The following is a 21,180-nucleotide window of genomic DNA, read 5'->3' as shown; positions in this document are numbered from 1 at the left end:
GGAGTTCTGAGTCTGTCCAGGTCTGGGAGCCGACGTGCCTGGAGCGTCCCCAGGTCCTGACCCAGGAGCTGGAGGATGGAGGAGGAGCACTGAGCCTCCTGGGCCCCGCCTCTTCGCCTCACCCTGTGGCCCCTGGCTCAACTGGCACTCCACCCGGGCCACCACCATCTCTGAGGACCCATTGTTCCCTCCTGGCTCAGCTCCAGGGTCCTGGTCCTGCCCCGCCTCCCACTTTCCTCTAGGATCTACCGCCACCCCCAGGACTCAGGACTCCCCACAGGGCCCTAAAGAAGGTGCCAGATGTGGCAGTAACCCAGCAGTGGGGACAGGAGCTCGAATCCCAGCTGGGCCACTTCCCAGAAGTGTAGCTTTGGGCACTTTGCCTCTCTGAGCCTGTTTTCTCGATTGTTAAATGGGGTGACAGGACCTTACAGGGCTGTAGTGAGGATTCTGTGAGTTTGGAGATGGCAGAGGACGCAGCATGCAGTAAGGCTATGGGAACATTAGTCTCAATCCCTCTGCTCCCCACAAGCCTAGAGGACAGAGCCTGGAACAGCAAGAGCAGGGGCAGGAGGGGGCAGAGCACTGCATGGTGAGTCCAAGGCCAGGGTCCTGGCTCGAACCCCGCTGTGTGACCTCAAGCAGGCTGGGGGTATCTCTGGGCCCCAGAGTAAGGAAAAGAAACTACTGGGATCTTCCTTCCTCCCCTGCATGCAAAGGGGAGGGGTGGAGCCAAGTTTTCTTTTCATTTTTTTATTTTGAGTACAAAGGGCTTGAATGGAAACCAGCTGCAGAGACAGAGAATCCTACTGTGAAGATGCCAAGACTTTGCTCCAGGCAGGAGGAAAAGGCAGCATCTTGGGTGTTGTTGGGCTGGGTATACAGAGGCCAGGGCATTGGCCAGAGAAACCAACAGGCAGGGGACGGCTGGGAATGGGGGGCTCCTCTGGCCACTTCTTCAGTGTGCTGGCCTGGGAGACAGGGGCCCCACCTCAGGCATCCCCTGCTCAGCCACAGACTCTGTGTCCAGACACGGGCGAGCCATTTCGCCTTTCAGAGCTTCAGTTTTCATCTGCGAAATGGGTACAGTAACAGCGCTTTCCTTCTAGGGAGGGGTAGGTGTCTTGTTACAGTCTCAGGGCAGTTTCCTCAGTCAAACAGGCTTCGGTTTGATCTTGTCTCTGCTACTCACTGGCTGTGTGACTTGGGGGAAGACATTTCACCTCTCTGTGCCTTGGTTTTCCCATCTGTGAAAGGGAAACAATAATAGTACTAACCTGCTGGGAAGATGAACTGCAAAGATTCAGCATGGAGCCTGGAGCATAGTAAATAATAACAATTATTATTATTGACTCTTTTATTATCATTATTGTCCCATGAGCTCAACCTGCTAAGGCCCCCATCCTCAGAAAGCCTTCTTTCCTCTGAGTAATAGTTCATCTCAACAATTTCACCACTTATTTCTTGAGCACCTACTACACACAGGTTGTGGCGAAGCTGAGATTCTAGGTGAAGAGAGACGTTAAACGAAGGACTTGTGTGTGAAGAGCTTGGCACATAGTAGGTGCTCAGTGATAACACTTACACCTGGACCCCATGGCTGCTCTGTGCCAGACTCTTCCTGGGCTCTGGGGATGCAACCCTCATGGGGGTCCCAGTCAGAGGGTTCAGGTGGGGGTGAGAAACTTGTCAAGTGCTGTGATGGGGAAGCCCAGATGGCCTCAGGAGTCAGAGAAGGTCAGGGTGGGCTTCCTAGAGGAAGAAGTTATGAATAAAAATAACACCTATTAAGCATTATTATTAGGTGCCAGGCACTGTTCTCTTCACAACAGCCTTCTACAGAAGGTTTCTTCTCACACACACATTCTAGAGGTGAGAGTCTAAGATCAGAGTGGTCCAGTAGACTGCCTGTGGTCACACAGCAAAGATGAGGTGGAGCTGAAACTCAAAACCTGTAGTGTAATTCTGCCTCCCCCACCCCCCACCCCCCACCCCGACAGTGCTCTCCAGCCTCCAGGCCTTTGCCCTGGCTGTTCCTTCTGCCCAGACCAATCTCTCACCATCTAACCCGGCAGAGATCGCCCCAAATACAGCCTCCCCTGAAGCCTCCCCTGACCTACACCTAGGGCCCCTGAAGGCTTCGCCCTCCCTGAGGAAGAGGTGGGGGGTGGGGACAGGGTGACACCAGTATGCACTCTTTAGTGGCAGCACCTGGCTCTTACTCATTCTGGTGAAAAGGAAGGAGGGGAGTGAATGTTTGCTGAGTCCCCACTGCACATGCACTCACTTGATTCTCACAACTCGATGAGGTCTGCACAGGAGCTATCCCATTTTCCAGAGGAAGAAACAGAGACAAAGAGGCCTGCGTGATTCCAGAGCCTGCACCTCCTCAACCCCACTCTGCTGAAGAAATGAAGGGAACAAGCTGGGGCTGTAAAGTGTCTCCAAGCCTCAGTTTGCCCATTATGAAATAGGGGTAATGCAGGGCCTGTCTCCCAGGGATGTGGGGAGAATCAAGAAAAGACAAGACTTGTTCGTTGGAGGCCTGGCCTTGGGGAAGCACTTGTGAAGGCTGGCTGTTGGTGTCACTGATATCATTATGACGGTCACAATGACACACCCCATCAGACCTGCCCACCCCTACTCCTGCAGTTCTTCCTGTAAGAAACCTGCCTGCCAAGGCCTCAGCGAGGGGCCCTGATCATTCATTTAATTATAATCTTGGGGAAAGGAAAATGTCCCCACCAGCCGACTGCACGGCTGCAGCCCTTGGGGGGTAACCTGACGCCCCTCACCCCACTAGCCCCCAAGCCTTTGTCTGAGTCCTGCCCAGATTACTCTATTTATCCAACCCCAAACCAGGCTGGCATGAACTCAATGCTCTGCATTGTCCCGAGACCAAGCCCCCCGGGCCTTATCCTTCCTCCAGCTGGGGATCCGGCCCCCAGGAGGCATCTCAGAAGAAATCAAAAACCAAGCAGGGCCTCCTATGTACCAGCTCCTAGGCTTGCACTTCGTGGCTTCTTGCAGGTCGTCTTATCACACCTTTACAAACTGACCGTGCAGAGGGGCTCCTGCTGTATCCACTTTCCAAATGGAGATACTGAGGCCTGGGGAGTCAAATCCTCACTCAAGTTCATGCAGGTGGAAGTGGCAGAGCTCAGGTCAGGCTGAATCAGGAGCCTTCCCCAGGGGGAGGCCTGAGTACCCTGGACCCTCAGCAGGAGCCAGGCATCGGGGAGCTTCTAGGGGAGTAGAGACGGAGGAAACCTGAACCATGGGGCAAGGGTGGTATGGCTAAGGATTCAGTCCCGGGTTCAAGTCCAGCTCTGCCCCATGCCTCGCACAAAGACCTGCTCCTCTCTGAACTTTCTTTTCCTGAACTATAAAATGTTTTATATAGCAACAGCTCCTTCTTCACAGGCTGCAAGAGGACTCAGGCCATCAGGGGTGTTAAACACTTAATGGACAGCAAACGCTTGATCTACAGGAGCTTAAAAACCAAAGCTTGAAAATGGCAAATGTTATGAACAGGCAAATAACAGCTGGGAAAAGGGAACTAAGGTAACCCTGAGATGTCATTCCACTCCAAGGGGCTAGAGTTGAAAACAGGCCGTGGTGGCTGCTTTCAGCCGCTGCAGCAGGCTGTGGATTGGTCCAGCCACTTGGAAAGCAACTGGATGCTAGATAGCCCCTGACCAGTTCCCTCCAGATCTCCACCCTCCTCACCAGCTCTGTGCCCAGGAGTCTGACCTGTGCAGAGGATGCCACCAAGCCTGCTTTCTCTGAGAACAGCTCCCTCCCTGCTGGGTCCCTCGGCTGGAGCTCCCACCTGGTGGCTTGTCTAAGCACCCCACCCCTACACATGTCAGCTCCCCACTGATGCCAGCCCCACTCTACATCATTCCTCGTTCCCTTAACCCTGCTCCTGCCTTTGAAAAGAGTCTTCTTATTAAACTCTCTTAAGGCACCCCATTTGAGAGGGGTCTGTTTCCTGCCAGATCCTTACTGGCAAAATGTTAGATTGACAAAGCCAGGCAATGGAGAGCTGGGGGCTCATGACACCCTCTCCCATGATGCTCTGCATGGTTGAAATATTTCATAAAGAACAAGACAGCAGAGAGAAAGGCAGCTCAGCAGTCAGGGAGGACCAGACAATTCAGGTGTCAGGCAAGGGCTCTGAGGACAGTGGAGGTCATAGTGTCCATCCCCCAGCCTCTGGCCACACTCACTCACTCCTCTCTCCTCCTGGTTCCTTCAGCCTTCCCTACCCTTCCCTTTGCCTCGGCACCTCCCTACAGAAAATGAGAGCCACGTGGTTGGGGGGAGATCCTTGCAGGGGGCGGGGGGTGGGGATCATAAAGGGGGTAGTGGGACCACTGCACCCCGCAAGGAAGGATCTGTCTCCTGACTGCAGGTCCAAGCCAGAGACTCAGCAACGCTAAGGAAATGTGGCTCCAACGGGATCTCGCAAATGATGGGGGAGGAGAGTGGGGGGGAAGTGGGGGGGGAGTGAGGGGAGTGGGGGGGAGTGGGGGGCACCCTTTGAAGAACATTCACCCCTGGGAGTTCCTTTGTCTCTTCCAAACTTAGTTTTGGGGGGTTATTTTTTATTCATTTATTTATTTTCCACATCTACACACACAATTACTCAACCTGTAATTCGTCACATGTGCCTAAATGGAATTTCGTGCGTACTGTTTTGGTTTGGCATATGGCCTTTTTTTCACTTTTCCTTTTCTGCAAAAGCCTCCTTTTTCCCCATGTTGACAATTGAGAATGGGTTCTCACATGTTTTTCTGTAAGAGTAAAAATCTTATACAGACCATGTCTGCCCAGACTAGGGATTTCTTTATTGTCATTTCTTTTACAAGTCAGGATCACATTGTGTACCCTTTTCTGCATCTCATGTTTCTCACCGGAGAACACCCACACAAAACAAGTACTTGTATGCAAGTGTTTGTAGCAGCACTATTCACAGTAGCCAAAAGATGAAAACAACCGAGATGTTCATCAATGGGGAAAGGTTAAACAAAATGTGGTCTATCTGTACAATAGAACATTATTTAGTCATAAAAGGGAATGAAATACTGATACATGCTACAATTTGGAAGAACCTTGAAAATTTTACATTAATTGAAAGAAGCCAGACACCAAAGGTCATATATTATATGATCCCATTTACCTGAAGTATCCATTGTAGATAAACCCAGAGAGACGGAAAGCAGATTAGTGGTTGCCAGGGGCTGGGGAGGCAACAAGGAGTGACTGTTTAGTTGGTATGAGGTCTCCTCTGGGGTATTGAAAATGTTTTGGAACTAGATGGAAGTGGTGGCTACACAACAGTGAGGGGACCAAACACCGCTGAATTGTACACTGTAAAATGGTAAATTAATTAAGGGTCAATTAAAATGGTTACTTTAAGGTTATATGAATTTTATCTCAATTTAAAAATATGTAAAACATACAAATGTTTATTCCGCCTCCTTTTTAAAACATACAAATAATACAAATAAAACATAATTCATATACACTGTAAATTCCTTTGAATTTTTCAATTAAAAATAAATTCTAGCAGAAAAGTATACTTGCATGGCAAATACTTAAAAACAAACAAAAAAAAGAATCATCACCTGGGAAAACTGAACTACTCTTTTCGTGGTCATGGAATACCCCATGGGTGAATAAACCAGAATGGAGTCGCCCATTTCTGCAGAAAGATGAATGATGAGTTTTCACTTTGGCTCTTTCTTTCTCCCTCTGGACATATGTAGGCACTAGACACTTTACACACAAAGTTTTATGCAGCCCTCACCCCAACCCTTTGTTTTCCCCCATTTTTCAGATGAGAAAGCTGAGGCTCAAAGAAGAGAAAGCCAGGACTGACCGAGCCAGAATGTGAATTCAGGTTCATCTGACCCCAAAGTCAACAGGCCTGGGCTCACTCCTTGCTGGGGACACAGCAGGGAACAAGACTGACAAAGGCACCTGCCCTTGGGGACCTGGCATTCTAGGTGGGGAGAGAGATGAGAAACAAGAAACAAGATGAATCAGTCAACCGTGTGCTCTATTCCCAGAAATTGGGGTTATAGGGGGAAAAAAAAGGAGAGAAGGAGAAGGGGTGGTGGGGAGGATAAAGTTTTAAGTAGGGCAGTCAGTGAAGGCCTCACTGGGAAGGTGACATTTGGGCAAAGGAGGTGAGGAAGCCAGCCGTGTGGCTTTCATCCATTTGGGGAAACAGTGTTCAAAGCAGAGAGCAGCAAATGCAAAGACCTGGAGGCAGAGAGCCACAGGAGCTGGGTGTCGCTGGGACATGAAGGGAAAGAGGCAAGGCCAGGCCACAGAGGGCTTGCAGCCTGGCCAAGGGGCTGGGCTTCATCCTGCGAGCAATAGGGAGCCAGGGAAGGGTGTGGAGCAAAGCAGGTCTGGGTTTTGAAAAGCTCCCTCTGGCTTCTCCAGGAGGGGACGGGTTGGCGTGGGACAGGAGAGCATGTGAATGGTGGCTCAGGCAGGGGTTGGACCAGAGATGGAGAAAACCTGTCTGACGCTGGACAGCTGGGATGGGGGATGGGCAGAGGACTTGCCCCCTCCCCACCATCTAGGCACCCCTAAATTTAGTTCCCCTTGGAGGAAGCCAGCTCCCAACTGCCCCAGAGAAAGTGCCAAGAGGGGAAGCAGAACTCTGCTGACTCATGGGCCTGGGCCTACCAACTTCCCTCCTGGAGAGACCTAAGCTCAGATGACAGGGTGGGGAGGCCTGTGGGGTCTGACAGCAAATAAATAAAGTACAACTGCGGTAAGTGATAGAAAGTGGTTAACAGGGTAACCTGACTAGTGGGAGGGATCATAGAGAAGGCTTCCTGGATGAGGCAATGCTTGAGCCCAAATCAGAATAATAAGTAAAGTAGGAGTTTAGGCCAAAGACAGAAGGAATAGCCCCTGCAAAGGCCCTGTGACTGGAGGCAGCCTGTTGAGTTCAGGTTTCTGAAAGGAGGTCTGGCTGGGCAGGAGAAACCTACTGTGCCAAGCCCAGGACAGACAGCAGCTGTGTCCAGGCTGGGGAACTCGCCCAGCCCAGCCCCGCATGTGGCTATCTCCCGGCAGGGACCGCTTCTGCTGCCATGGAGGTTTTGTCGGTGAGGTTCCCCTACCCATAACCTTCTCTGAGCTTCACCACAAGTCAATGAAATACTAAACATATTTGGAATAGAAATAAAGTCAGTCCCCGAAGTCATTATTCTCTTTGAAGAGAAACCAGGCCTTGGAGAGCAAAGAGGTTATCAACTTCACAAGTCATGCCATGAGCATGAGCGAGAGGTTGTGGAGAGTCGCCACACCCAGCGCCCGCCTCCCTGCCTTCCTCCCTGCTCTGCGCAGGACCAGCCACATGCTGGACTTTGTCACAGTTGGATGGGGCCCCTCGGTGGGGCAGATGGTGACTAGAAAGGCAGAAAGGTGCTCTACAGCATGAGCTGGCTGGGTGCCCACAGAGGCAGGGGCATGGGGATGACAGAGAGGGGAAGAGATAGAAGACAGAGAAATGAGAGAGACAGACACACAGACAGGTACCAAGAAGAGAAAGAGAAAAAGACAGGGGAGAGAAAGAAACCAAGAGGAAAGGGAGAGAGAGACAGAAGAGAAGGGGAGAGGAGGGGACAAGGAGAGGAGGAGAGAGATAAAAAAGGAGACAGGAACAAAAGAGACATGAGGAGACACATGCACAGAGCCGGCCTGGGTGGGACAGGTGGGGCAGGTGGGCCCATAGCCCTCTGAGCCTCAGAGCTTCCCAGTCTCAAATTCCCCACAGCCAGAATTCTAAGAACCTTGCAAAGGTTCCAAGGTCTGATTTTGAAAAGCTAATGTTCACTCATTTGCCAAGCATGAATTAAGCACTTACTGTATACCACACACCAACCTTGTTCCAGGCACTGGGGCACAGAGTTGCCCCCACACCCAGCCCGCACTCCTGGGGCTGACCCTCCAAGGGACACTTGCCCAGTGACCAGCCCCATAGATGTGTGATAAAGGGCTTGGAGGGTGGAGACAGGGAACCCCTCTCCACAAGGGCGGGCAGGGCGGGCTGCTAGGGGCCCTGCTGACCCTGTGAAAGGAAGGGTACAGCAGGGGAAGCGAGGCCAGTACAGCCGGAGCCAAGGGGGTGAGGGGAGAGGCAAGCTTAGAAAGGGGAGGGAGGTCCGATCATGCGGGACCTCGAGCCCCCGCCAGTAGGGCCTCTGAGTAAGGTGGGAGCCCTGGAGGGCTCTGAGCAGGGGAGGGATGAGGTCTGACTTGCTCTGGTGTGATCCTTGGGCTGTGTGAGGAAAATGAACTGTGGGCCCAAGGTGGAAGCTGGAGCCCAGGGAGCAGGTGACTTCGATGGCCCAGGTAGGATGGTGAGGCTGGGCCAGGGGGCATCCTGGGGGGTGGGGAGACCCGAAGAAGCCTGGAGCTGTGGAAACAGTGAGAAGACTTCCAGTGGGACGACAGTCCCTGTTTCTAAGACTCATTCTCAGGCATTCCAGGAACCTTCTTGCTGATAGTATGAGCCGCCCCCGCCAGCCTCTCTGATTCACAAACTCCAGAGAACCCACACATTCTCCATGGCCCCTGAAACAAGACTCCCTGCCTGGGTGCTCCCTTCCCCTGCAGGGTTTGCAGATGGAAAGAAAGAGGAGGGGGGAGGCATCTTCCTCCAGCCACAGACACACACCTGCCCACACCACACACTCACCTTCCAGAAACTCTCAGAAGGACAGGGTAGAGGGAAGGCTCTCCTCAGGGAGGAAAGGGCCCATTGCCTCTTTAGGAAACTTAGAAGTAAGTGATTCATTCCTACCAGAAGTGAGGACAAATGGTCATAATAGCAATCACGGCTCCTGTGTGCCAACAGTGTGCCAAGGGCTTCCCAGATATTATTTCTATTTTTATGAATTGCCATTGTGTATTTGGGTTACAAAATTAAGAGACTTATTGTTTTTTTTAAAAAAAAAAAAAAGAGAGAGAGCAAGTGAGAGGGGAAGAGGAGGAGAAGATGAAGGGGAGGAGAGGGATTCTAACATTACAGAAGTAGGTCACTCACTCTGCTCCCTCTGGTCACACTGCTTCAAACACTCCAGGACCGTGCCTGCCTCAGGGCCTTTGCACTTGTCATTTCGTCTGTGAGGAATGTTCACCCCCCAGAGAGGCCACATGGCTCCTCCCTGCCTGAACACAGATGGGCCTTCCTGACCAGCAGCAGCCCCCGCTCTGTCGCACCTGCGATTTTTTCTCGCCACACTTAGTGCCACCAAACATTGTACCGGTGGATTATCTGTCTGCCGCCAACAGGATGCCAGCCCCATGATGGCAGTCACTTTTGTCTGTTTCGTTCACTGCTGTGTCCTCAATGTTCTGAACAACTCCTGGCACACTGTTGGTGTTCAGGAAACTTGCTGCACAAGTGAATAGACACACATGAATGAGATGTCTCTCTGCTCAGCTAGACCAGGCAGAGGCATTCTTGGGGTCTTATGTGTGTCTGGCACACACTAGGGATTTGTGGACAGGACAGATGGTTGGATGGATAAACAATGGACAGACATCGTGAGGAAGGGTAGGGCCATTAGGAAATGAGAGTTACCAAATAAAGAAAACAAAGGAGGAAAACAAGAAAGAAAAGGAAATATTATAGATCCAGGATCCCTGAGCGCACAGCCTTTCCTAAACCCACCCCCACAGATTAACTCATTTAATCCTTCCAACAACCCCAGGAAGGAGGTTTTATTTTAAGCCCATTCTCCAGATGAGAAAACTGAGGCTGAGCCAGAAGCATTTTTTCCCAGTCCCATGGCCAGGAAGGGGCAAATCAGTCCTGTCTGCCTCCAAAGCCAGTGCTCCAAGCTGAGTGTGTCCAGGCTGTTTACACCGCCAGCACTGGCCGAGCACCTACTGTGTGCCTGGCACAGGGCTGAGCTGACTGATTTAAGAGAAGTTTGTTATAAACTTTTTTACATAAAATCTCTTGCTATTCAATGCTGTCAATCAAACCAAATTTTAGAAAACACTCTGCAGGCCAAAGAAAACACATCTGAGGGTCACTAGTTTGAGATCCTTGGTCTAGGCTTGGGATTTTGAGGAACAAGGACATCATTAAGGGAAGGGCAGACAGAGAAGGCTTCCTGGAGGGGGTAGAATAGGTTGGGCCTACAGGCCTAAGAGGAGAAGGCCTTCCAGGAGGAGAAGCAGGAGTGGCCTTGGGTTGGGTTGCCCCCAGGCCACGCTGGGGGTCAAGACAGGCCCAGTCCGAGACTCCCAGGCTGAAGAGGCCCAGCAGGTCAGACCAGATTCACACCAGAAACACCTGGGGGTCAGAATGCCCCCCCACCCCCCTCCCTTTACCCACACTTCTTGGCTCTCTGAGATCTGAGCTGCCTGGGACATTTTCTCTAGAAGACTCTTTGTCCTGGCTAGAGGGAGGTACTGAGAATGGCCCCGCATGGTGGCTGGCTGAACTGGTAGCAGCACATGCCTGAGCTCTTTTATCCATTGGTTATTAGAGACAACACAGTCTCAAACAGAAAATGTTTGAGAATCAAAACACAAATTGTATTTATTGGCTTCAAAGGAAATCACAACATTTAAGCTGAATGAAATATAATACTGCATCAACCAGTCAACAATCAGGCGACTGTGTTTTCCTTAGTTGTATATAAATTCTATTTAATGCAAGATGTAGATACATTAATGCTTGACATGATTGAGCCTGGGTTAGAATACTATTTCACCCTTACTAGGGGTGAGACTATAAGCAAGATAATCAACTTCTCTGTGCCTCCACTTCTTATCTATAAAATAGGACTGAGGAGAGTCTAGTGTCCAGGGCTGACCTGCAGCCTAAAGGACACAATGCATGGTAAGCACTTAGAAAGCATGTGGCACACAATGAGCATTTGATAATAAAGGTTATCAATTTAGTGACCCACCACTATTTCAAATCACATTATAAAACTTAATTCTGGAGACATCAATATGAACTCATGTTAGCTAAATATAGATATAGATGGTTATGCATAGAGATATTTGTAGATATGTGTATATACACAGGTTAGTATACACACATATATACTTCTTTGCTCTGTCAGCTGAAAAGGCCTGAAAGAAATGACAATCCAGTAGCAAAGAGTATATCTGGCACCCAAATCTTGGTGTCTAACTCCATCCTTTAATAAAAGGAATCAGTTCTCCTTGGAGAAATGGCTGATTCTAGGACTGCAGCAGGAAATACACAAGATGAACCTGGAGCAACTTGTACTGCCAGAAAGAAAGTGCTCAAAGAAAACTGCATTGATAGGGGCTGTCAAGGGTCACAGGAGCCAATTGAAAGAACTCCCAATGGCCAAAGTTGGGACAATTTGAGCAACAAAAGAAAGAAAGTAGCATTGGATTATAACCCAAAGTATAAATAAAGTAAATATCCACAAGTCCAGATAAATATAAATAAAAGATTGAATGAATAAATAAATAAATAAATAAATAAATAAATAAATAGGGAAGAATAGACAAATCTCTCAGGCAGAAGAATTCCAAATAATTTACGTAGATAGTCCATGCTAAAGCAGGGGGAGCATAACTCCTCGCCCATTAGGTGTAGGCTGCACACAGTGACTTCTTTCCAAAGAGTGCAATATGGAAAGAGGAAAAAGAGTAGCTGTAGAGTGGAGAAACCTGACACACGCTACCTGAGCCAGATGGTCAAGGTCAACATCAATAGGCATGAGTCACATTGGCATATGTACCCTTGATAGGTTGTGATAAAAATGGCACTTTACCTCTGAGTTCTTCCTCCCAAGAACCCAGAACTCCAGTCTAATCATGAGAAAACCATCGGACAGATTCCAATAGAGGGCATCCTACAAAATACCTGAAAAGCACTCCTCAAAACTGTCAAGGTCATCGAAAACAAAGTCTGAGAAACCGTCACGGACAAGAGAAGCCTACAGGGACATGACAGCGAAGTGTAATGTGATATTCTGGATGGGATCCTGGAACAGAAAAGGGCATTAGGTAAAAGCTAAGGAAATCTGAATACACTATGGACTTAATAATAATGTATCGACATTGTTGCATTGATTGTAACAAATGCACCATACTAATGTAAGATGTTAATAACAGAGGAAAGTGGGTGTAAGATACTATCTTTTCAATTTTTCTGTACGTCTAAAACTGTTTTTAAAAATAGAGTGTATTTTAAAAACTGGATTCTTGTTCCAATATGCTTTTATCTCCCATAGTTCATGGAACAACTTTTTCACACCGGCTGCCACATCTTCAACATTAAAGTCTCTTCGATTCTGTCATCTGTGCTGTGAGTCCCGACCTCAGCTTTCCAGAACACGGTGGTTTCATCTCTAAGTCGACTGAAAGTGGCCCTTTGTGAAACTCTGTGGTGGAATTGTCTTGAGCCAATTGGAGTAGTCATTTGGTTAATTCATCCTGCAGAAGCCTGTTGTTTACCTCAACATCCAGCAATTGCCATTGTGGGGTTAAACCCTCAGGAATCATTACTAAATCTGGGTTATATTTCCTTCTTCGCTCCATTTTTTCCAATTCTGCCACCTCGAGTATCCCTGTGCCTCTGTTTCCAGGTCAGGGATCCTGTCTGAGAGATGGTCTGAAGGCTCCACACAGAACAGCCTCCACAACCAAGAATTATTGGGTTCAATGTGCCGATAGTGCCTCGGGTGAGAAACCCTGTGGTAGGGTAAGAGGTGAACCCCAAACCTCTAGGCCCCCACCCTGTGTCTCCTTCCTGGCCCCAAGGATAGCTGCCCCTGTCTGGGATGGAAGAGCAAAGGGGAAGCACATGGCAGGACACCCATTTCTAAGAAAGTCTGGGTTAGGAGTCAGGAGACGTGGGTTCAAGTCCCGTATCTGCCTCTGACTCACACTGTCACCTTTGGCCACTTACTTCCCCTTGTCTGGACCTCAGGTTCCTCATCAGGGAGTCAGGGGGTTGGACTGGCTGATTTCCCAAGCCTTCTCCAAGTGACACTGTGCTGTTGAAACCAGGGCCTGTGCTATCATGCCCCCTCCCCAGCCCACCACACTCTCCCAGTGAGCACTGGGGTCCAGAGACTGTGGCTGCATTTGCCACTAACATACTCACATCTGCATCTAACACATTGAATTTACATCTAACAGATTGCAAAGACCTGTTACCTTTCTGTTTCTTTATAAATAGAAAGCAGGTGCATACAGGTGCTTTTCTTTAAGTTTCCCGATCCAAAGTGCCCAAGTTCTGGGCTGGAAGTGAATTGCAATGAGTTTGTACGAGGCATATTGTAGTCACTCCTAACTTTGGTCATTGTTTATAATAATTACCCTTGGAATGAAATTCAAATTCCTCACCCCTGCCTTCGGAGCCCTGCAGGATCCACCCCCTCCCTCTCTGTCCAACCCTCTCCTTCTCACTCACTCTGTTCCAGCCACAGTGGCCACCCTACTGTTCTCTGAACACACTAATGTGTTCCTGCCTCAGGACCTTTGCCTTCGCTATTCCCTCCACCTTCAACACCCCTCTCTTAGGTCACAGCTGCTTCTCAAGAGGCCCTCCCTGGCTGCCCTATTTAAGAAGTCCCTAGTCACTCCCCATCACACCTCCCTGCCGTATTTCCTTCTTAGCCTTTACCATGATCTGAACTGATGCTGTCTGCTTGCTAAGTGTGAGTCTCTCCCACTAGACTTTCAGCTCCATGATGGCAGGGATTTTGTCTACATTGTTCTGTGATGTGATTTCTGACCCCATGTGTCAGGGCCAGACACATAGTAGGGTCTCAATAAATCCTGGTTAAATAAATGAGTGAATGAATGAATGAAACTGGAATCAAAGAAATCCTCAGCGGTGGCCTAGTCTGCAGCTAGACAGCTGGCATTTACTGAGCACCTACTGTGTGCCAGCCACTATGCTGTTGTTTCATCCCCGGGGCAGGTGGTTTTATGTTCTCCATTTTGCACATGAGAAGATCCAGGTTCCCAAGCCTCAGAGCCTCAGAGGGTGGAGCTGGCCTTGAATCTAGCCCGGGAACAATGGTGTATGAGCTCCTTCTACCCCACTAAGTTCCCCCAGTGAGAGAGACACGGGGAGGACAGTCCCCGCACACATATATGCACCCCGTATCTAAGGCAGAACCTCCTGGGCACCTCCCTGTCCTACCACCTGGTGGAGCCCCTCGGGCCGGCAGGGGAGCCAGGTGTGTGGGCAGCCTGGCCTTGTACCAGTTGGTTCCAGGAACTGGCTCAGAGAATGAAGACTCTGGACCAGTCCTTGGTGGGTGACACAGCCCATTTGCCCCATGTGGGCTCCTGATGTTCAGTGGGGCACAGGGAAACCCACCATGCTGAGCCCCCCTTTCAACCTTCCAGGGCAGGTCCCTGGGCCCTATGCAGAGGCTAAACCAGGCCTTAAGTCTCCCCAGGCTTTAATCTATGCCTCCATTTCCTAGATCTGAACACTGAGGCCCAGAGAAGTGCAGTAGCTCAGCAAGGCTGAAAATAGCAGAGTGGGATTTGAACCACAGTGGTACTCATGTGTGCATTTGCTTGTGTATGCACATGTGTGTACACAGGCACATGCGTGGATGGCTGTGTTCCCAAAGCTGTGCCGCCCAAGGCTGTGCCCTCATGGGCTCACTTCAGCCTCATGTCCACAAGCAAGCGTCTACACACACGTGCCTTCCACCTCCATGCCTGTGCTCACAAACACATAAGATTCCTGGACCCTATCCCCATCCCCACTGTGTCAGGCCTGACTCAACTTAGACTCAGTTTCCCCATCTGCTCAGTGGCCCCAAAGATTGGTGTCTGCTGGGGAAAGGAATCTGGGCCCTGCATTTCCCCCAGCCCCAGTCTGGGCAGAGCATACCAAGTGAGCCAGGCAGGGCACCATGCGAACTTGGACCAGGGAAGGAAGGGGACAGGGGGTGGGAGCAGGCACAGAGTCCCTCAGGGAGCCTAGGGGCTCAGGTCCATGCCCACCTTCCCCTTGGAGTACAGCTAACCCCCAGGGCCCTGGCCTAGCCCCTCACTCCATTTCATGCTCTCAGTCTGGCAAAGATAAAATCATTCCACAAGCCTTCTTCAAGCAACCCAGGCCCCAGTGCCTGCCCTCAAGAGGCCTCCAGGGTGGGCAGGGAGAGGGGAAAGTAAACCAACAACCAAAAGACATCCTGGAAGTCCTGAATGCAGTCCCTCCTTGAACACCTGCTAGCTATGTGTCCTCGGGCAAGTCTCCTAACCTCTCTGGGCCTCCATCTCCTTCCCAGAAGATAATTGTGCCTCCCACTTGGGGTGGGGTGAGATCCCTGTGCAGTGCCTGGCACATGGGTGGTGCCGCCAATTTGAATGGAGGCTTCCCATAGTCAAGGTCTGCTCTGGGAACAGGGAGGAGAGAGAAGGCAGGAGAGAGGACAGATTCCCCCCTCAGGCTGGGGAAGCCCCAGTCTACCTCCTGCCTCCAGAGGAGGTGCCTGCCTAGCCAGGCCTGGACCAGCGAGTGGGAGTTTGGCATAGAGAAACAGAGGGGAAGGAGCTCCAGGCAGAGGGCACAGCCTGGGCAAATGACATGCATGTCTCTTGAGTCCTCCTCACCCTTCAGGTCTCAGCCCAAATGCCACCTCCTCAGAGGGTCCCCCTGCTCTCTCAATCTAAGGTTCCCCCTCTCCCTGCCCTCCATCAAAGCAGTGGGTTCATTTTCCTCCTTGAACTTGTGAAAATCTTACTTGGTTATTACTTATCTCCCCTGCCACATTCCCCCAGAGCAGGGACAGTGTCTGTCCTGATCACTGTTCTGTCCCCAGAGTCTAACACAGTGCCTGGCATGCAGTAGAGGCTTAACAACACATAAAGCACAATTTGAACAAGTCATTCCACCTCTCTGTGCCTCAGTTTCCTCATCTGTAAAATGAGCATCATAACAGCACCCACCTCATAGGGTTGTTGTAAAAATTCAATGAGCTACTATATGTAAAGCCCTTAGAAATGTTGTAAGAATTATTATTTGGGGGCTGGGGCTGGCCAGCACAAGGATCCAAACCCATGACCTTGGGGTTATAAGACTGTGCCCTAAACTAACCAGCCAACACTTGTAAGAATTAAATAAGTTAATATTCATAAAGCCTTAGAACAGTTTCCTGGCTCATGAACACATAGGTGCCTGCACTAAGTGTGTAAGTAGAAACTACAGTGAATGAATGGACAGAATTACAGGTGCATAAGTTTAGAATGTCACAATACTACAGATCTACAAATTGCATACTTTTTAATGCTGTGGCTGATGTTCATATTTTATTTTCTATTTTATTTTCTCCCAACTTTTTGTTTTGGCAAACTTTAAACCCATAGAAAGTTGAAAGAATAGTACAGTGAACGCCTCAATTCACTGGTTGTTAACTTTTCACCCTGTGTGTTTTCCCTTTAACCAGATAGAATGAGAGAGATGAATATTTATACTTTTGTTTTCTTGTCTTTTTTTCCTCCTGATCTACGTAGGAGCAAGTTGAAGATACTAAGATAATTTACCCCTAAACTTTTCAGCTGATTTTAAATCCCTAAAATCTCTGACTCAGTGGATGTATGAATTCTCCAAACCAATTGAAATCAGTTCAAAGATCTTACAAATCTGTAATTCTACAGATGTACTAATCCCTGAATTCTTGAATCTAGAAACACTTCGTTCCAGAAAACATCATCTGCTTGTTCTCAGAGTCCGCACATGTCTGAGGTTCCAGCTTTCCATAACCTGGGATTCCCGAAGCTCCTGTGGTTCAGTAAATCCCACATAAGGCCACAAGTCTGCCACTCTCTCAGTCCGGGCATTGTGATTCCGCCATGGGTGCCTCTAAGCCCTATTCCCACTTCCCAGAAGCCAATGTCTGGGACTGAGAAAGGGGAAAACCCAGCCTGTTCCAGGTCCCAACGTGATGCCAAGCCCTGCAGATGCCAAGTGCCACAGGGGCCTGGGTCATGGGCCCAAGGGTGAGACCCTGGCCTGGCTGCTCCCCAGAGTGCTCAGGCCCATCTTGGGCCAGCCGGGTAAGGGGCAGACAGGCGGTCCCCACCCCCGCCCTGCCCATGGAGCAATCATGTGAGTCACCCCCGCCTCATGACTCGCCTGCCCGCCACCACCGAGGCCTGTAATTACGGTGCCTCCTCCTCTGAGGCTGGGTCTTATCAGCCCATCGGGGCAGGCCAAGGAGGGGGACGCCCCAGAGGTACCCCACAGATGCAGCTGGTCCTGGGGTTTGGTGGCACGCGATCCAGGCATGCCTCAGCCATAGGTGGCAGCTACTAGCCCCAAGCCCATAGGAACTCCCACTATCCATTCCCCAAAACCCTGCCTCAAGTTCCACCATTCAAGCCATTTTCCCATCCAAGGGTAAACTGATCACTCACAAGACATTTCAGAGTAAATTTTCCAAAGCCCAGTGAGGGGACCAGCTCTGTGTGAGCTGCCCCAAGCGAGCAAGGAAGGCCCGGTGGAGCTCTGCTTGTGGCGTGGCTGCCAGTCAGACCTCGCAGTGGGTGCTGGAGAAGGGAGGGAAGCGAGAACATTGGTTCTGGAAGGGAGGTGGAGGACGGCAGGGAGCAAACCGACCCTTGACCTGCTTACCTCCGCCCCTTGTCAGCTGCCTCTGACCCTGGAGGAAGGAACTCATTCTCATTCTACAGATGAGGAAACTGAGGCTCAGAGAAGCATCAGATCAATTCTCATCCTCCAGGGATTGTGCTGATGTTGGCAGGAAGTGGCTCTCCCAGGGAACAGGGATCTCTCCACCCCCCAGCAAAGTGGAGATACCAGTGGCTGGTGGTTAAGGACAGTCCAGCTGCACTCAGATCTCCTGGGTTCAAATCCTCAACTGAATCCCCCTGTGCCTCAGTTTCCCCAACTGTCAACTGGCGATAAATAGCAATGCCAACTTCATCCGGTCGTTGTGAAGATTAAGTCCAACACATAGTGAGATGCCTCCTGAAGGCACATAGTAGGCTCTTTCCTTCCTCCTGATGTTGGCAGACCTCCTCTGGGTTCACATGGCTTGGATCAGGGAGGCTGACTCTGCGCTCGCATCACCTCCCCCACCCACACAGGCCTCCGGAAGCTGCAGCTGGTCCCCAGACTGCCCGCCACCTCTGGGCTGGGCCCCTAGGATTAGCACCCCAACTCCACACCTCCGAAGACACATGCAGGCACATCTCAAGGCCAGGAGCAGGGCTGGTTGCTTTGCAATTATTAATAATTTCCTCCCTCTGTCCTCCCTCCCCCAGACCTGTTCAACCAGTCTCCCCACCAGCAGCAGAGCAGGCCTGACATTTGAACCGACTATTATTCTCTCTCTCCCGTGGTGAGAAGTGTGGCGGGAATGTGGGCCCATGTCTCGGTGCTGGGTGGGGAGAACAGGCCGCCTACAGGTCCCCCCTTCAATCCAAGTTCCTGGGTGCAGCATTCACACTCCCTTGGGCAGTGGACTCATCACCCCTTTCCTGAAGACCAGGAAAGAGAGAGAGAGAGATTGATTAGCCCCTGCCAAGGGGCCGACAGGGTGGGAAGCCCTCCTAAATGGGGCAGGAACGTGGGTGGTTGTGAGTCAAACTCAAGGTCTAGATTCATGTCCTGGCTCTGTCCATGACGATCTGTGTGACTTTAGACAAGTCACTTCACCTCTCTGAACCTCCATTTTCCCACCTGCAAAATGGGGTGATGAATTCACACATTGCAGAGTCAATGGGATGTAAAAAGCCCCCGGCCCAGTGCCCAACAGGGGCACACAGGGGGATAGTTCTCTGGGACCAGGGTTTGCTCACACCCCTTCCTCTCAGGAACCCAGAGGGTTCCAAAATACCAAAGTGCCAACTGGAGCTACACCAAGACAGAGCCTCAAGGTCTCAAGGGGCCAAAACCTAAAGGTCCAGTCCCATTTTCAACCACACCCAAAACCAGTTGGTGGGTACGTGCCCCCCATTAGTCCCGGGTGCCATAATTACCATGTGTGGCTCCTCCCTGACAGTTAGGGAGTCCTGCAGCATGCAGCACACCCAGCCAGACCCAGAAAGGCCTGGTGCTCCCCAGGCACCCGCTCTGACTGGAGGAACAAAGGGTGGCTCAAGTTCCTGGGGCCATGGGGAACTACTGACAGCCCCTGAGCCGGGGAAGGACCAGAGCTGGGAAGGTGAAAAGGTCAAGGTCTGGCATCCAGGGCCTCACCAGTTATCCCTTTACCCTCGTGGAATATTAGAATGGCCAAGAGCTCAAGCTGCCTGGATTCAAACCCAGGCTCCAATACCTGTAGCTAGTGTGGCCGTGAGCAAGTTACTCTGCTTTTCTGCAAATCAGTTTACCCATCTGTAAAATGGGTGTGATAGCCTAAAAACATCAGGAGTTTAAATGCAACAATGACCTGTAAAGTACTTAGCACAGTTCCTGGCACATTGCAGGTGCTCAGTACATGGATGCTGGTCGTAGTTTCTGCATCCACCAGGTAATTTTCTTCTTCACGCTCTTCCCTCTGTCTGGCAGGCCCATCTTCATGCTTCTCCTTATATGAACTCCTGTGCATTCTTTAAGGCCCAGCCCAAGTAGCCCGTCCTCTGAGGAGTCATCTCTAACCCCTTACTTACACATACACACACACACACACACACACACACACACACACACACACACACACACACACACACACACACACACACACACACACACAGAGGAAGTCCTCTCTTCTGGGCTCCCTGGCACCCCATATGGGCACCTCCTCCCAAAGTCTGGCCACACTACAGGTAGATGAGATGGTGCCTGTGGGATTCACCATTGGGTTATCAAGCCTGGTGTGGAGAGATGAGGGTGGAAGCCTTCCTCTCCCTCACCCCACCCCTCTCTCTCTCTTTCTTGCTCTCTCTCTCTTTCTATTTCTCTTTGTCTCTTTCTCTCTTCCTCTCGCCCTCACTCTCATTTCTTTTATAATTTCAACCAAGAAAATGACCACAAAAATTCCCACAGATGTAGGAAGAGTTTACAGTCTCCAGCCAAATTTAAAAAATTTTCTCAGGCCACCTGCAGAGCAAAGAACAGTGCCAATCCCAAAAAGTAGATCAAATGAGTTATAGATTTAAAAAAAAAAAAAAAGAAAGAAATTCCATGGGGCAAGGTAGGAAGACTGGGGCAGCTCTGTGTGTGCTGATCTGGAACAAGTTGTCAAGTAAAAAAATCGAGGAGTAGAACAGGGTATGAAATACACAGTGTTGGCCACAACTTCTGTGGAAGGGAGGGAGGGAGATTAGAAGGGGAGGGAGGACAAGATACATACTTGTATGTACATAAATTTGCTTTGCAGGAAAATCGGGTTAACAGTGGCTATCTCCGGGGAGGGGAATTCAGAGCCTGGGGGACAGGAGAGGGTGGGGACTTGCTTTTCACTCCATACCCTTTTCTACTTTTGGATTTTGTAGCATTTTCTCACAGTAGCTATTCAAAAATCAGCACATGAATAAGGCTTTGGAAGTCACAGACCCCATCACCAGGCCCCACCTGATGCAGAAACACTGACAGGCTATCCTACCTTGAATGATCCTGTGACGGGGAGCTCAGTACTTTACCAGCCAGCTAACCCATCCTAGGGTAGCTCAGAAGGGTGGGTTTGGGAGAGTGGCAGAAGTGTGTTCTGGGCCCACACACAGGTGCCTCTCTCTTGCCCGTGACAGTGGGCAAAGGTGTGAGTTCCTGTCTAGGGACCCGCTTAGAGGGTCTGCCTGTCTCTGGGCCCAGACAGGAGGTGGGAAGGGTGGCAGGGTGTGCTCTGCTGTGACTCAGGCCCTACGGGTGCCCGGGGCACAGCCAGCTTCCCAGGACACAGGGCTGTGACTCAGGGCCACACAGCAAGGCCATCCCAGGTGGCAGCTGGCGGGCCACCAGCACACCCGCAACCTTCCCAGCCTCGAGCACCAGCAGGGCCTCTGCTGCAGGCACAAACCACCTTGTGAACTGCTGTCCCCATTGGCAGAGAGCAGGATGGGGAAATTAAGTCTCTGGCGCCGGAGAGCCTGGGTTCAAATCCTGTCTCTGCCATTCACTGGCTGAATGAGCTTCTGTTTCTCCATCTGTACAAAGGGGCAGCCATGCTACCCCCTCCAAGGGTTGTTATGAAGATGCTCAAATTT

At 50.5% G+C, this 21,180-nt stretch overlaps 1 long non-coding RNA gene across 2 annotated transcripts in view; it reads right to left on the bottom strand.

The window, feature by feature from the left end:
* Window positions 1–800: 800 nt before the first annotated feature.
* LOC134388022 (uncharacterized) overlaps window positions 801–21,180 on the bottom strand; it is a 46,851-nt gene continuing 26,471 nt past the window's right edge. For both annotated transcript variants that reach the window (XR_010024614.1, XR_010024613.1), the window contains exon 3: window positions 801–1,247. This is a non-coding gene — a long non-coding RNA (uncharacterized LOC134388022). The remainder of the gene's footprint in view (window positions 1,248–21,180) is intronic.

Source organism: Cynocephalus volans, chromosome 1, assembly GCF_027409185.1.
Source record: "Cynocephalus volans isolate mCynVol1 chromosome 1, mCynVol1.pri, whole genome shotgun sequence".
Taxonomy (NCBI): Eukaryota; Metazoa; Chordata; class Mammalia; order Dermoptera; family Cynocephalidae; genus Cynocephalus; species Cynocephalus volans.
This window is presented reverse-complemented; position numbering and strand designations above follow the sequence as displayed.